The sequence below is a fragment of the Rattus norvegicus genome, chromosome 11 (assembly GCF_036323735.1).
Source record: "Rattus norvegicus strain BN/NHsdMcwi chromosome 11, GRCr8, whole genome shotgun sequence".
Lineage (NCBI taxonomy): Eukaryota > Metazoa > Chordata > Mammalia > Rodentia > Muridae > Rattus > Rattus norvegicus.
The window spans coordinates 11808463-11826611 of NC_086029.1; positions in this window are offsets into that span (position 1 = coordinate 11808463).

Genomic DNA, 18149 nt, shown 5'->3' on the forward strand with positions numbered 1-18149 from the left:
GGTTCCCAGTAGGATTCACATGTAATAAGCTTGTTTTTCAAGATAGAGCAACGTTTTAACGAACTGAAACACTGTTTCTTTGTGAATTCAGTTAGTTCCTAGTAGCCTGCTCTTGTAATATGTGTACTTTTAAAGATTTATAAAAATTTGGTGAGCTGAACTGAGTAACATTGTGAATTCGGTTAGTTCGCAATAGGCCGCAGTAGTAATAAGTGGACTGTTCGGGATATAGAAAAATTTTCACGAATGGAATCAAAATTTCTAGGCGAATTCAGTGAGTTCCCAATGGGACATGCTTCTATGAGTTTGCTTTTCAACATCGAGCAACATTTTAAGGAACGGAATCCAAATAACATGGTGAATTCAGTAGGTTCCCAATAGGATTCGCAAGTAATAAGCTTGTTATTCAAGATAGAGCAACGTTTTAACGAACTGAAACACTGTTTCTTTGTGAATTCAGTTAGTTCCTAGTAGCCTGCTCTTGTAATATGTGTACTTTTAAAGATTTATAAAAATTTGGGGGGCGAATCTGAGTAACATGGTGAATTCGGTTAGTTCCCAATAGGCCGCAGTAGTTATAAGTGGACTGTTCGCGATATAGAAAAATTTTCACGAATGGAATCAAAATTTCTAGGCGAATTCAGTGAGTTCCCAATGGGACATGCTTGTATGAGTTTGCTCTTCACTATCGAGCAACATTTTAAGGAACGGAATCCAAGTAACATGGTGAATTGAGTAGGTTCCCAGTAGGATTCACATGTAATAAGCTTGTTATTCAAGATACAGCAACGTTTTAACGAACTGAAACACTGTTTCTTTGTGAATTCAGTTAGTTCCTAGTAGCCTGCTCTTGTAATATGTGTACTTTTAAAGATTTATAAAAATTTGGTGAGCTGAACTGAGTAACATTGTGAATTCGGTTAGTTCGCAATAGGCCGCAGTAGTAATAAGTGGACTGTTCGGGATATAGAAAAATTTTCACGAATGGAATCAAAATTTCTAGGCCAATTCAGTGAGTTCCCAATGGGACATGCTTCTATGAGTTTGCTTTTCAACATCGAGCAACATTTTTAGGAACGGAATCCAAATAACATGGTGAATTGAGTAGGTTCCCAATAGGATTCGCAAGTAATAAGCTTGTTATTCAAGATAGAGCAACGTTTTAACGAACTGAAACACTGTTTCTTTGTGAATTCAGTTAGTTCCTAGTAGCCTGCTCTTGTAATATGTGTACTTTTAAAGATTTATAAAAATTTGGGGGGCGAATCTGAATAACATGGTGAATTCGGTTAGTTCCCAATAGGCCGCAGTAGTTATAAGTGGACTGTTCGCGATATAAAAATTTTCACGAATGGAATCAAAATTTCTAGGCGAATTCAGTGAGTTCCCAATGGGACATGCTTGTATGAGTTTGCTTTTCAATATCGAGCAACATTTTAAGGAACGGAATCCAAGTATCATGGTGAATTGAGTAGGTTCAAAATAGGATTCGCATGTAATAAGCTTGTTATTCAAGATAGAGCAACGTTTTAACGAACTGAAACACTGTTTCTTTGTGAATTCAGTTTGTTCCTAGTAGCCTGCTCTTGTAATATGTGTACTTCTAAAGATTTATAAAAATTTGGTTAGCCGCATCTGAGTAACATGGTGAATTCGGTTAGTTCCCAATAGGCCGCAGTAGTAATAAGTGGACTGTTCGGGATATAGAAAAATTTTCACGAATGGAATCAAAATTTCTAGGCGAATTCAGTGAGTTCCCAATGGGACATGCTTGTATGAGTTTGCTCTTCACTATCGAGCAACATTTTAAGGAACGGAATCCAAATAACATGGTGAATTGAGTAGGTTCCCAGTAGGATTCGCATGTAATAAGCTTGTTATTCAAGATAGAGCAACGTTTTAACGAACTGAAACACTGTTTCTTTGTGAATTCAGTTAGTTCCTAGTAGCCTGCTCTTATAATATGTGTACTTTTAAAGATTTATAAAAATTTGGTGAGCCGAATCTGAGTAACATGGTGAATTCGGTTAGTTCCCAATAGGCCGCAGTAGTTATAAGTGGACTGTTCGCGATATAGAAAAATTTTCACGAATGGAATCAAAATTTCTAGGCGAATTCAGTGAGTTCCCAATGGGACATGCTTGTATGAGTTTGCTTTTCAATATCGAGCAACATTTTAAGGAACGGAATCCAAGTATCATGGTGAATTGAGTAGGTTCAAAATAGCATTCGCATGTAATAAGCTTGTTATTCAAGATAGAGCAACGTTTTAACGAACTGAAACACTGTTTCTTTGTGAATTCACTTAGTTCCTAGTAGCCTGATCTTGTAATATGTGTACTTTTAAAGATTTATAAAAATTTGGTGAGCCGAATCTGAGTAACATGGTGAATTCGGTTAGTTCCCAATAGGCCGCAGTAGTAATAAGTGGACTGTTCGGGATATAGAAAAATTTTCACGAATGGAATCAAAATTTCTCTGCGAATTCAAAGAGTTCCCAATGGGACATGCTTGTATGAGTTTGCTTTTCAATATCGAGCATATTTTAAGGAACGTAATCCAAGTATCATGGTGAATTGAATAGGTACCCAATAGGATTCGCATGTAATAAGCTTGTTATTCAAGATAGAGCAACGTTTTAACGAACTGAAACACTGTTTCTTTGTGAATTCAGTTAGTTCCTAGTAGCCTGCTCTTGTAATATGTGTACTTTTAAAGATTTATAAAAATTTGGTGAGCCGAATCTGAGTAACATGGTGAATTCGGTTAGTTCCCAATAGGCCGCAGTAGTAATAAGTGGACTGTTCGGGATATAGAAAAATTTTCACGAATGGAATCAAAATTTCTAGGCGAATTCAGTGAGTTCCCAATGGGACATGCTTGTATGGGTTTGCTTTTCATTATCGAGCAACATTGTAAGGAACGGAATCCAAGTATCATGGTGAATTGAGTAGGTTCCCAATAGGATTTGCATGTAATAAGCTTGTTATTCAAGATAGAGCAACGTTTTAACGAACTGAAACACTGTTTCTTTGTGAATTCAGTTAGTTCCTAGTAGCCTGCTCTTGTAATATGTGTACTTTTAAAGATTTATAAAAATTTGCTGAGCCGAATCTGAGTAACATGGTGAATTCGGTTAGTTCCCAATAGGCCGCAGTAGTAATAAGTGGACTGTTCGGGATATAGAAAAATTTTCACGAATGGAATCAAAATTTCTAGGCGAATTCAGTGAGTTCCCAATGGGACATGCTTGTATGAGTTTGCTCTTCAATATCGAGCAAAATTTTAAGGAACGGAATCCAAGTATCATGGTGAATTGAGTAGGTTCCCAATAGGATTCGCATGAAATAAGCTTGTTATTCACGATAGAGCAACGTTTTAACGAACTGAAACACTGTTTCTTTGTGAATTCAGTTAGTTCCTAGTAGCCTGCTCTTGTAATATGTGTACTTTTAAAGATTTATAAAAATTTGGTGAGCCGAATCTGAGTAACATGGTGAATTCGGTTAGTTCCCAATAGGCCGCAGTAGTAATAAGTGGACTGTTCGGGATATAGAAAAATTTTCACGAATGGAATCAAAATTTCTAGGCGAATTCAGTGAGTTCCCAATGGGACATGCTTGTATGAGTTTGCTCTTCACTATCGAGCAACATTTTAAGGAACGGAATCCAAGTAACATGGTGAATTGAGTAGGTTCCCAGTAGGATTCACATGTAATAAGCTTGTTTTTCAAGATAGAGCAACGTTTTAACGAACTGAAACACTGTTTCTTTGTGAATTCAGTTAGTTCCTAGTAGCCTGCTCTTGTAATATGTGTACTTTTAAAGATTTATAAAAATTTGGTGAGCTGAACTGAGTAACATTGTGAATTCGGTTAGTTCGCAATAGGCCGCAGTAGTAATAAGTGGACTGTTCGGGATATAGAAAAATTTTCACGAATGGAATCAAAATTTCTAGGCGAATTCAGTGAGTTCCCAATGGGACATGCTTGTATGAGTTTGCTCTTCAATATCGAGCAACATTTTAAGGAACGGAATCCAAGTATCATGGTGAATTGAGTAGGTTCCCAATAGGATTCGCATGAAATAAGCTTGTTATTCAAGATAGAGCAACGTTTTAACGAACTGAAACACTGTTTCTTTGTGAATTCAGTTAGTTCCTAGTAGCCTGCTCTTATAATATGTGTACTTTTAAAGATTTATAAAAATTTGGGGGGCGAATCTGAGTAACATGGTGAATTCGGTTAGTTCCCAATAGGCCGCAGTAGTTATAAGTGGACTGTTCGCGATATAGAAAAATTTTCACGAATGGAATCAAAATTTCTAGGCGAATTCAGTGAGTTCCCAATGGGACATGCTTGTATGAGTTTGCTCTTCACTATCGAGCAACATTTTAAGGAACGGAATCCAAGTATCATGGTGATTTGAGTAGGTTCAAAATAGCATTCGCATGTAATAAGCTTGTTATTCAAGATAGAGCAACGTTTTAACGAACTGAAACACTGTTTCTTTGTGAATTCAGTTAGTTCCTAGTAGCCTGCTCTTGTAATATGTGTACTTTTAAAGATTTATAAAAATTTGGTGAGCCAAATCTGAGTAACATGGTGAATTCGGTTAGTTCCCAATAGGCCGCAGTAGTTATAAGTGGTCTGTTCGCGATATAGAAAAATTTTCACGAATGGAATCAAAATTTCTAGGCGAATTCAGTGAGTTCCCAATGGGACATGCTTGTATGAGTTTGCTTTTCAATATCGAGCAACATTTTAAGGAACGGAATCCAAGTATCATGGTGAATTGAGTAGGTTCAAAATAGGATTCGCATGTAATAAGCTTGTTATTCAAGATAGAGCAACGTTTTAACGAACTGAAACACTGTTTCTTTGTGAATTCAGTTTGTTCCTAGTAGCCTGCTCTTGTAATATGTGTACTTCTAAAGATTTATAAAAATTTGGTGAGCCGAATCTGAGTAACATGGTGAATTCGGTTAGTTCCCAATAGGCCGCAGTAGTAATAAGTGGACTGTTCGGGATATAGAAAAATATTCACGAATGGAATCAAAATTTCTAGGCGAATTCAGTGAGTTCCCAATGGGACATGCTTGTATGAGTTTGCTCTTCACTATCGAGCAACATTTTAAGGAACGGAATCCAAGTAACATGGTGAATTGAGTAGGTTCCCAGTAGGATTCGCATGTAATAAGCTTGTTATTCAAGATAGAGCAACGTTTTAACGAACTGAAACACTGTTTCTTTGTGAATTCAGTTAGTTCCTAGTAGCCTGCTCTTATAATATGTGTACTTTTAAAGATTTATAAAAATTTGGTGAGCCGAATCTGTTAACATGGTGAATTCGGTTAGTTCCCAATAGGCCGCAGTAGTTATAAGTGGACTGTTCGCGATATAGAAAAATTTTCACGAATGGAATCAAAATTTCTAGGCCAATTCAGTGAGTTCCCAATGGGACATGCTTCTATGAGTTTGCTTTTCAACATCGAGCAACATTTTAAGGAACGGAATCCAAATAACATGGTGAATTGAGTAGGTTCCCAATAGGATTCGCAAGTAATAAGCTTGTTATTCAAGATAGAGCAACGTTTTAACGAACTGAAACACTGTTTCTTTGTGAATTCAGTTAGTTCCTAGTAGCCTGCTCTTGTAATATGTTTACTTTTAAAGATTTATAAAAATTTGGGGGGCGAATCTGAGTAACATGGTGAATTCTGTTAGTTCCCAATAGGCCGCAGTAGTTATAAGTGGACTGTTCGCGATATAGAAAAATTTTCACGAATGGAATCAAAATTTCTAGGCGAATTCAGTGAGTTCCCAATGGGACATGCTTGTATGGGTTTGCTTTTCATTATCGAGCAACATTGTAAGGAACGGAATCCAAGTATCATGGTGAATTGAGTAGGTTCCCAATAGGATTTGCATGTAATAAGCTTGTTATTCAAGATAGAGCAACGTTTTAACGAACTGAAACACTGTTTCTTTGTGAATTCAGTTAGTTCCTAGTAGCCTGCTCTTGTAATATGTGTACTTTTAAAGATTTATAAAAATTTGCTGAGCCGAATCTGAGTAACATGGTGAATTCGGTTAGTTCCCAATAGGCCGCAGTAGTAATAAGTGGACTGTTCGGGATATAGAAAAATTTTCACGAATGGAATCAAAATTTCTAGGCGAATTCAGTGAGTTCCCAATGGGACATGCTTGTATGAGTTTGCTCTTCAATATCGAGCAAAATTTTAAGGAACGGAATCCAAGTATCATGGTGAATTGAGTAGGTTCCCAATAGGATTCGCATGAAATAAGCTTGTTATTCACGATAGAGCAACGTTTTAACGAACTGAAACACTGTTTCTTTGTGAATTCAGTTAGTTCCTAGTAGCCTGCTCTTGTAATATGTGTACTTTTAAAGATTTATAAAAATTTGGTGAGCCGAATCTGAGTAACATGGTGAATTCGGTTAGTTCCCAATAGGCCGCAGTAGTAATAAGTGGACTGTTCGGGATATAGAAAAATTTTCACGAATGGAATCAAAATTTCTAGGCGAATTCAGTGAGTTCCCAATGGGACATGCTTGTATGAGTTTGCTCTTCACTATCGAGCAACATTTTAAGGAACGGAATCCAAGTAACATGGTGAATTGAGTAGGTTCCCAGTAGGATTCACATGTAATAAGCTTGTTTTTCAAGATAGAGCAACGTTTTAACGAACTGAAACACTGTTTCTTTGTGAATTCAGTTAGTTCCTAGTAGCCTGCTCTTGTAATATGTGTACTTTTAAAGATTTATAAAAATTTGGTGAGCTGAACTGAGTAACATTGTGAATTCGGTTAGTTCGCAATAGGCCGCAGTAGTAATAAGTGGACTGTTCGGGATATAGAAAAATTTTCACGAATGGAATCAAAATTTCTAGGCGAATTCAGTGAGTTCCCAATGGGACATGCTTGTATGAGTTTGCTCTTCAATATCGAGCAACATTTTAAGGAACGGAATCCAAGTATCATGGTGAATTGAGTAGGTTCCCAATAGGATTCGCATGAAATAAGCTTGTTATTCAAGATAGAGCAACGTTTTAACGAACTGAAACACTGTTTCTTTGTGAATTCAGTTAGTTCCTAGTAGCCTGCTCTTATAATATGTGTACTTTTAAAGATTTATAAAAATTTGGGGGGCGAATCTGAGTAACATGGTGAATTCGGTTAGTTCCCAATAGGCCGCAGTAGTTATAAGTGGACTGTTCGCGATATAGAAAAATTTTCACGAATGGAATCAAAATTTCTAGGCGAATTCAGTGAGTTCCCAATGGGACATGCTTGTATGAGTTTGCTTTTCAATATCGAGCAACATTTTAAGGAACGGAATCCAAGTATCATGGTGATTTGAGTAGGTTCAAAATAGCATTCGCATGTAATAAGCTTGTTATTCAAGATAGAGCAACGTTTTAACGAACTGAAACACTGTTTCTTTGTGAATTCAGTTAGTTCCTAGTAGCCTGCTCTTGTAATATGTGTACTTTTAAAGATTTATAAAAATTTGGTGAGCCAAATCTGAGTAACATGGTGAATTCGGTTAGTTCCCAATAGGCCGCAGTAGTTATAAGTGGTCTGTTCGCGATATAGAAAAATTTTCACGAATGGAATCAAAATTTCTAGGCGAATTCAGTGAGTTCCCAATGGGACATGCTTGTATGAGTTTGCTTTTCAATATCGAGCAACATTTTAAGGAACGGAATCCAAGTATCATGGTGAATTGAGTAGGTTCAAAATAGGATTCGCATGTAATAAGCTTGTTATTCAAGATAGAGCAACGTTTTAACGAACTGAAACACTGTTTCTTTGTGAATTCAGTTTGTTCCTAGTAGCCTGCTCTTGTAATATGTGTACTTCTAAAGATTTATAAAAATTTGGTGAGCCGAATCTGAGTAACATGGTGAATTCGGTTAGTTCCCAATAGGCCGCAGTAGTAATAAGTGGACTGTTCGGGATATAGAAAAATATTCACGAATGGAATCAAAATTTCTAGGCGAATTCAGTGAGTTCCCAATGGGACATGCTTGTATGAGTTTGCTCTTCACTATCGAGCAACATTTTAAGGAACGGAATCCAAGTAACATGGTGAATTGAGTAGGTTCCCAGTAGGATTCGCATGTAATAAGCTTGTTATTCAAGATAGAGCAACGTTTTAACGAACTGAAACACTGTTTCTTTGTGAATTCAGTTAGTTCCTAGTAGCCTGCTCTTATAATATGTGTACTTTTAAAGATTTATAAAAATTTGGTGAGCCGAATCTGTTAACATGGTGAATTCGGTTAGTTCCCAATAGGCCGCAGTAGTTATAAGTGGACTGTTCGCGATATAGAAAAATTTTCACGAATGGAATCAAAATTTCTAGGCCAATTCAGTGAGTTCCCAATGGGACATGCTTCTATGAGTTTGCTTTTCAACATCGAGCAACATTTTAAGGAACGGAATCCAAATAACATGGTGAATTGAGTAGGTTCCCAATAGGATTCGCAAGTAATAAGCTTGTTATTCAAGATAGAGCAACGTTTTAACGAACTGAAACACTGTTTCTTTGCGAATTCAGTTAGTTCCTAGTAGCCTGCTCTTGTAATATGTTTACTTTTAAAGATTTATAAAAATTTGGGGGGCGAATCTGAGTAACATGGTGAATTCTGTTAGTTCCCAATAGGCCGCAGTAGTTATAAGTGGACTGTTCGCGATATAGAAAAATTTTCACGAATGGAATCAAAATTTCTAGGCGAATTCAGTGAGTTCCCAATGGGACATGCTTGTATGAGTTTGCTCTTCACTATCGAGCAACATTTTAAGGAACGGAATCCAAGTAACATGGTGAATTGAGTAGGTTCCCAGTAGGATTCACATGTAATAAGCTTGTTATTCAAGATACAGCAACGTTTTAACGAACTGAAACACTGTTTCTTTGTGAATTCAGTTAGTTCCTAGTAGCCTGCTCTTGTAATATGTGTACTTTTAAAGATTTATAAAAATTTGGTGAACCGAACTGAGTAACATTGTGAATTCGGTTAGTTCGCAATAGGCCGCAGTAGTAATAAGTGGACTGTTCGGGATATAGAAAAATTTTCACGAATGGAATCAAAATTTCTAGGCGAATTCAGTGAGTTCCCAATGGGACATGCTTCTATGAGTTTGCTTTTCAACATCGAGCAACATTTTAAGGAACGGAATCCAAATAACATGGTGAATTGAGTAGGTTCCCAATAGGATTCGCAAGTAATAAGCTTGTTATTCAAGATAGAGCAACGTTTTAACGAACTGAAACACTGTTTCTTTGTGAATTCAGTTAGTTCCTAGTAGCCTGCTCTTGTAATATGTGTACTTTTAAAGATTTATAAAAATTTGGGGGGCGAATCTTAGTAACATGGTGAATTCGGTTAGTTCCCAATAGGCCGCAGTAGTTGTAAGTGGACTGTTCGCGATATAGAAAAATTTTCACGAATGGAATCAAAATTTCTAGGCGAATTCAGTGAGTTCCCAATGGGACATGCTTGTATGAGTTTGCTTTTCAATATCGAGCAACATTTTAAGGAACGGAATCCAAGTATCATGGTGAATTGAGTAGGTTCAAAATAGGATTCGCATGTAATAAGCTTGTTATTCAAGATAGAGCAACGTTTTAACGAACTGAAACACTGTTTCTTTGTGAATTCAGTTAGTTCCTAGTAGCCTGCTCTTGTAATATGTGTACTTTTAAAGATTTATAAAAATTTGGTGAGCCAAATCTGAGTAACATGGTGAATTCGGTTAGTTCCCAATAGGCCGCAGTAGTTATAAGTGGTCTGTTCGCGATATAGAAAAATTTTCACGAATGGAATCAAAATTTCTAGGCGAATTCAGTGAGTTCCCAATGGGACATGCTTGTATGAGTTTGCTCTTCACTATCGAGCAACATTTTAAGGAACGGAATCCAAGTAACATGGTGAATTGAGTAGGTTCCCAGTAGGATTCGCATGTAATAAGCTTGTTATTCAAGATAGAGCAACGTTTTAACGAACTGAAACACTGTTTCTTTGTGAATTCAGTTTGTTCCTAGTAGCCTGCTCTTGTAATATGTGTACTTCTAAAGATTTATAAAAATTTGGTGAGCCGAATCTGAGTAACATGGTGAATTCGGTTAGTTCCCAATAGGCCGCAGTAGTAATAAGTGGACTGTTCGGGATATAGAAAAATTTTCACGAATGGAATCAAAATTTCTAGGCGAATTCAGTGAGTTCCCAATGGGACATGCTTGTATGAGTTTGCTCTTCACTATCGAGCAACATTTTAAGGAACGGAATCCAAGTAACATGGTGAATTGAGTAGGTTCCCAGTAGGATTCGCATGTAATAAGCTTGTTATTCAAGATAGAGCAACGTTTTAACGAACTGAAACACTGTTTCTTTGTGAATTCAGTTAGTTCCTAGTAGCCTGCTCTTATAATATGTGTACTTTTAAAGATTTATAAAAATTTGGTGAGCCGAATCTGAGTAACATTGTGAATTCGGTTAGTTCCCAATAGGCCGCAGTAGTTATAAGTGGACTGTTCGCGATATAGAAAAATTTTCACGAATGGAATCAAAATTTCTAGGCGAATTCAGTGAGTTCCCAATGGGACATGCTTGTATGAGTTTGCTTTTCAATATCGAGCAACATTTTAAGGAACGGAATCCAAGTATCATGGTGAATTGAGTAGGTTCAAAATAGGATTCGCATGTAATAAGCTTGTTATTCAAGATAGAGCAACGTTTTAACGAACTGAAACACTGTTTCTTTGTGAATTCAGTTTGTTCCTAGTAGCCTGCTCTTGTAATATGTGTACTTCTAAAGATTTATAAAAATTTGGTGAGCCGAATCTGAGTAACATGGTGAATTCGGTTAGTTCCCAATAGGCCGCAGTAGTAATAAGTGGACTGTTCGGGATATAGAAAAATATTCACGAATGGAATCAAAATTTCTAGGCGAATTCAGTGAGTTCCCAATGGGACATGCTTGTATGAGTTTGCTCTTCACTATCGAGCAACATTTTAAGGAACGGATTCCAAGTAACATGGTGAATTGAGTAGGTTCCCAGTAGGATTCGCATGTAATAAGCTTGTTATTCAAGATAGAGCAACGTTTTAACGAACTGAAACACTGTTTCTTTGTGAATTCAGTTAGTTCCTAGTAGCCTGCTCTTATAATATGTGTACTTTTAAAGATTTATAAAAATTTGGTGAGCCGAATCTGAGTAACATGGTGAATTCGGTTAGTTCCCAATAGGCCGCAGTAGTTATAAGTGGACTGTTCGCGATATAGAAAAATTTTCACGAATGGAATCAAAATTTCTAGGCCAATTCAGTGAGTTCCCAATGGGACATGCTTCTATGAGTTTGCTTTTCAACATCGAGCAACATTTTAAGGAACGGAATCCAAGTAACATGGTGAATTGAGTAGGTTCCCAATAGGATTCGCAAGTAATAAGCTTGTTATTCAAGATAGAGCAACGTTTTAACGAACTGAAACACTGTTTCTTTGTGAATTCAGTTAGTTCCTAGTAGCCTGCTCTTGTAATATGTGTACTTTTAAAGATTTATAAAAATTTGGGGGGCGAATCTGAGTAACATGGTGAATTCTGTTAGTTCCCAATAGGCCGCAGTAGTTATAAGTGGACTGTTCGCGATATAGAAAAATTTTCACGAATGGAATCAAAATTTCTAGGCGAATTCAGTGAGTTCCCAATGGGACATGCTTGTATGAGTTTCCTCTTCACTATCGAGCAACATTTTAAGGAACGGAATCCAAGTAACATGGTGAATTGAGTAGGTTCCCAGTAGGATTCACATGTAATAAGCATGTTATTCAAGATACAGCAACGTTTTAACGAACTGAAACACTGTTTCTTTGTGAATTCAGTTAGTTCCTAGTAGCCTGCTCTTGTAATATGTGTACTTTTAAAGATTTATAAAAATTTGGTGAACCGAACTGAGTAACATTGTGAATTCGGTTAGTTCGCAATAGGCCGCAGTAGTAATAAGTGGACTGTTCGGGATATAGAAAAATTTTCACGAATGGAATCAAAATTTCTAGGCGAATTCAGTGAGTTCCCAATGGGACATGCTTCTATGAGTATGCTTTTCAACATCGAGCAACATTTTAAGGAACGGAATCCAAATAACATGGTGAATTGAGTAGGTTCCCAATAGGATTCGCAAGTAATAAGCTTGTTATTCAAGATAGAGCAACGTTTTAACGAACTGAAACACTGTTTCTTTGTGAATTCAGTTAGTTCCTAGTAGCCTGCTCTTGTAATATGTGTACTTTTAAAGATTTATAAAAATTTGGGGGGCGAATCTGAGTAACATGTTGAATTCGGTTAGTTCCCAATAGGCCGCAGTAGTTATAAGTGGACTGTTCGCGATATAGAAAAATTTTCACGAATGGAATCAAAATTTCTAGGCGAATTCAGTGAGTTCCCAATGGGACATGCTTGTATGAGTTTGCTTTTCAATATCGAGCAACATTTTAAGGAACGGAATCCAAGTATCATGGTGAATTGAGTAGGTTCAAAATAGCATTCGCATGTAATAAGCTTGTTATTCAAGATAGAGCAACGTTTTAACGAACTGAAACACTGTTTCTTTGTGAATTCAGTTAGTTCCTAGTAGCCTGCTCTTGTAATATGTGTACTTTTAAAGATTTATAAAAATTTGGTGAGCCAAATCTGAGTAACATGGTGAATTCGGTTAGTTCCCAATAGGCCGCAGTAGTTATAAGTGGTCTGTTCGCGATATAGAAAAATTTTCACGAATGGAATCAAAATTTCTAGGCGAATTCAGTGAGTTCCCAATGGGACATGCTTGTATGAGTTTGCTTTTCAATATCGAGCAACATTTTAAGGAACGGAATCCAAGTATCATGGTGAATTGAGTAGGTTCAAAATAGGATTCGCATGTAATAAGCTTGTTATTCAAGATAGAGCAACGTTTTAACGAACTGAAACACTGTTTCTTTGTGAATTCAGTTTGTTCCTAGTAGCCTGCTCTTGTAATATGTGTACTTCTAAAGATTTATAAAAATTTGGTGAGCCGAATCTGAGTAACATGGTGAATTCGGTTAGTTCCCAATAGGCCGCAGTAGTAATAAGTGGACTGTTCGGGATATAGAAAAATTTTCACGAATGGAATCAAAATTTCTAGGCGAATTCAGTGAGTTCCCAATGGGACATGCTTGTATGAGTTTGCTCTTCACTATCGAGCAACATTTTAAGGAACGGAATCCAAGTAACATGGTGAATTGAGTAGGTTCCCAGTAGGATTCGCATGTAATAAGCTTGTTATTCAAGATAGAGCAACGTTTTAACGAACTGAAACACTGTTTCTTTGTGAATTCAGTTTGTTCCTAGTAGCCTGCTCTTGTAATATGTGTACTTCTAAAGATTTATAAAAATTTGGTGAGCCGAATCTGAGTAACATGGTGAATTCGGTTAGTTCCCAATAGGCCGCAGTAGTAATAAGTGGACTGTTCGGGATATAGAAAAATTTTCACGAATGGAATCAAAATTTCTAGGCGAATTCAGTGAGTTCCCAATGGGACATGCTTGTATGAGTTTGCTCTTCACTATCGAGCAACATTTTAAGGAACGGAATCCAAGTAACATGGTGAATTGAGTAGGTTCCCAGTAGGATTCGCATGTAATAAGCTTGTTATTCAAGATAGAGCAACGTTTTAACGAACTGAAACACTGTTTCTTTGTGAATTCAGTTAGTTCCTAGTAGCCTGCTCTTATAATATGTGTACTTTTAAAGATTTATAAAAATTTGGTGAGCCGAATCTGAGTAACATGGTGAATTCGGTTAGTTCCCAATAGGCCGCAGTAGTTATAAGTGGACTGTTCGCGATATAGAAAAATTTTCACGAATGGAATCAAAATTTCTAGGCCAATTCAGTGAGTTCCCAATGGGACATGCTTCTATGAGTTTGCTTTTCAACATCGAGCAACATTTTAAGGAACGGAATCCAAGTAACATGGTGAATTGAGTAGGTTCCCAATAGGATTCGCAAGTAATAAGCTTGTTATTCAAGATAGAGCAACGTTTTAACGAACTGAAACACTGTTTCTTTGTGAATTCAGTTAGTTCCTAGTAGCCTGCTCTTGTAATATGTGTACTTTTAAAGATTTATAAAAATTTGGGGGGCGAATCTGAGTAACATGGTGAATTCTGTTAGTTCCCAATAGGCCGCAGTAGTTATAAGTGGACTGTTCGCGATATAGAAAAATTTTCACGAATGGAATCAAAATTTCTAGGCGAATTCAGTGAGTTCCCAATGGGACATGCTTGTATGAGTTTGCTCTTCACTATCGAGCAACATTTTAAGGAACGGAATCCAAGTAACATGGTGAATTGAGTAGGTTCCCAGTAGGATTCACATGTAATAAGCATGTTATTCAAGATACAGCAACGTTTTAACGAACTGAAACACTGTTTCTTTGTGAATTCAGTTAGTTCCTAGTAGCCTGCTCTTGTAATATGTGTACTTTTAAAGATTTATAAAAATTTGGTGAACCGAACTGAGTAACATTGTGAATTCGGTTAGTTCGCAATAGGCCGCAGTAGTAATAAGTGGACTGTTCGGGATATAGAAAAATTTTCACGAATGGAATCAAAATTTCTAGGCGAATTCAGTGAGTTCCCAATGGGACATGCTTCTATGAGTATGCTTTTCAACATCGAGCAACATTTTAAGGAACGGAATCCAAATAACATGGTGAATTGAGTAGGTTCCCAATAGGATTCGCAAGTAATAAGCTTGTTATTCAAGATAGAGCAACGTTTTAACGAACTGAAACACTGTTTCTTTGTGAATTCAGTTAGTTCCTAGTAGCCTGCTCTTGTAATATGTGTACTTTTAAAGATTTATAAAAATTTGGGGGGCGAATCTGAGTAACATGGTGAATTCGGTTAGTTCCCAATAGGCCGCAGTAGTTATAAGTGGACTGTTCGCGATATAGAAAAATTTTCACGAATGGAATCAAAATTTCTAGGCGAATTCAGTGAGTTCCCAATGGGACATGCTTGTATGAGTTTGCTTTTCAATATCGAGCAACATTTTAAGGAACGGAATCCAAGTATCATGGTGAATTGAGTAGGTTCAAAATAGCATTCGCATGTAATAAGCTTGTTATTCAAGATAGAGCAACGTTTTAACGAACTGAAACACTGTTTCTTTGTGAATTCAGTTAGTTCCTAGTAGCCTGCTCTTGTAATATGTGTACTTTTAAAGATTTATAAAAATTTGGTGAGCCAAATCTCAGTAACATGGTGAATTCGGTTAGTTCCCAATAGGCCGCAGTAGTTATAAGTGGTCTGTTCGCGATATAGAAAAATTTTCACGAATGGAATCAAAATTTCTAGGCGAATTCAGTGAGTTCCCAATGGGACATGCTTGTATGAGTTTGCTTTTCAATATCGAGCAACATTTTAAGGAACGGAATCCAAGTATCATGGTGAATTGAGTAGGTTCAAAATAGGATTCGCATGTAATAAGCTTGTTATTCAAGATAGAGCAACGTTTTAACGGACTGAAACACTGTTTCTTTGTGAATTCAGTTTGTTCCTAGTAGCCTGCTCTTGTAATATGTGTACTTCTAAAGATTTATAAAAATTTGGTGAGCCGAATCTGAGTAACATGGTGAATTCGGTTAGTTCCCAATAGGCCGCAGTAGTAATAAGTGGACTGTTCGGGATATAGAAAAATTTTCACGAATGGAATCAAAATTTCTAGGCGAATTCAGTGAGTTCCCAATGGGACATGCTTGTATGAGTTTGCTCTTCACTATCGAGCAACATTTTAAGGAACGGAATCCAAGTAACATGGTGAATTGAGTAGGTTCCCAGTAGGATTCGCATGTAATAAGCTTGTTATTCAAGATAGAGCAACGTTTTAACGAACTGAAACACTGTTTCTTTGTGAATTCAGTTTGTTCCTAGTAGCCTGCTCTTGTAATATGTGTACTTCTAAAGATTTATAAAAATTTGGTGAGCCGAATCTGAGTAACATGGTGAATTCGGTTAGTTCCCAATAGGCCGCAGTAGTAATAAGTGGACTGTTCGGGATATAGAAAAATTTTCACGAATGGAATCAAAATTTCTAGGCGAATTCAGTGAGTTCCCAATGGGACATGCTTGTATGAGTTTGCTCTTCACTATCGAGCAACATTTTAAGGAACGGAATCCAAGTAACATGGTGAATTGAGTAGGTTCCCAGTAGGATTCGCATGTAATAAGCTTGTTATTCAAGATAGAGCAACGTTTTAACGAACTGAAACACTGTTTCTTTGTGAATTCAGTTAGTTCCTAGTAGCCTGCTCTTGTAATATGTGTACTTTTAAAGATTTATAAAAATTTGGTGAGCCGAATCTGAGTAACATTGTGAATTCGGTTAGTTCCCAATAGGCCGCAGTAGTTATAAGTGGACTGTTCGCGATATAGAAAAATTTTCACGAATGGAATCAAAATTTCTAGGCGAATTCAGTGAGTTCCCAATGGGACATGCTTGTATGAGTTTGCTTTTCAATATCGAGCAACATTTTAAGGAACGGAATCCAAGTATCATGGTGAATTGAGTAGGTTCAAAATAGGATTCGAATGTAATAAGCTTGTTATTCAAGATAGAGCAACGTTTTAACGAACTGAAACACTGTTTCTTTGTGAATTCAGTTTGTTCCTAGTAGCCTGCTCTTGTAATATGTGTACTTCTAAAGATTTATAAAAATTTGGTGAGCCGAATCTGAGTAACATGGTGAATTCGGTTAGTTCCCAATAGGCCGCAGTAGTAATAAGTGGACTGTTCGGGATATAGAAAAATTTTCACGAATGGAATCAAAATTTCTAGGCGAATTCAGTGAGTTCCCAATGGGACATGCTTGTATGAGTTTGCTCTTCACTATCGAGCAACATTTTAAGGAACGGAATCCAAGTAACATGGTGAATTGAGTAGGTTCCCAGTAGGATTCGCATGTAATAACCTTGTTATTCAAGATAGAGCAACGTTTTCACGAACTGAAACACTGTTTCTTTGTGAATTCAGTTAGTTCCTAGTAGCCTGCTCTTATAATATGTGTACTTTTAAAGATTTATAAAAATTTGGTGAGCCGAATCTGAGTAACATGGTGAATTCGGTTAGTTCCCAATAGGCCGCAGTAGTTATAAGTGGACTGTTCGCGATATAGAAAAATTTTCACGAATGGAATCAAAATTTCTAGGCGAATTCAGTGAGTTCCCAATGGGACATGCTTGTATGAGTTTGCTTTTCAATATCGAGCAACATTTTAAGGAACGGAACCCAAGTATCATGGTGAATTGAGTAGGTTCAAAATAGCATTCGCATGTAATAAGCTTGTTATTCAAGATAGAGCAACGTTTTAACGAACTGAAACACTGTTTCTTTGTGAATTCACTTAGTTCCTAGTAGCCTGATCTTGTAATATGTGTACTTTTAAAGATTTATAAAAATTTGGTGAGCCGAATCTGAGTAACATGGTGAATTCGGTTAGTTACCAATAGGCCGCAGTAGTAATAAGTGGACTGTTCGCGATATGGAAAAATTTTCACGAATGGAATCAAAATTTCTAGGCGAATTCAATGAGTTCCCAATGGGACATGCTTGTATGAGTTTGCTTTTCAATATCGAGCAACATTTTAAGGAACGGAATCCAAGTATCATGGTGAATTGAATAGGTTCCCAATAGGATTCGCATGTAATAAGCTTGTTATTCAAGATAGAGCAACGTTTTAACGAACTGAAACACTGTTTCTTTGTGAATTCAGTTAGTGCCTAGTAGCCTGCTCTTGTAATATGTGTACTTTTAAAGATTTATAAAAATTTGGTGAGAGAAATCTGAGTAACATGGTGAATTCGGTTAGTTCCCAATAGGCCGCAGTAGTAATAAGTGGACTGTTCGGGATATAGAAAAATTTTCACGAATGGAATCAAAATTTCTAGGCGAATTCAGTGAGTTCCCAATGGGACATGCTTGTATGAGTTTGCTTTTCATTATCGAGCAACATTTTAAGGAACGGAATCCAAGTATCATGGTGAATTGAGTAGGTTCCCAATAGGATTCGCATGTAATAAGCTTGTTATTCAAG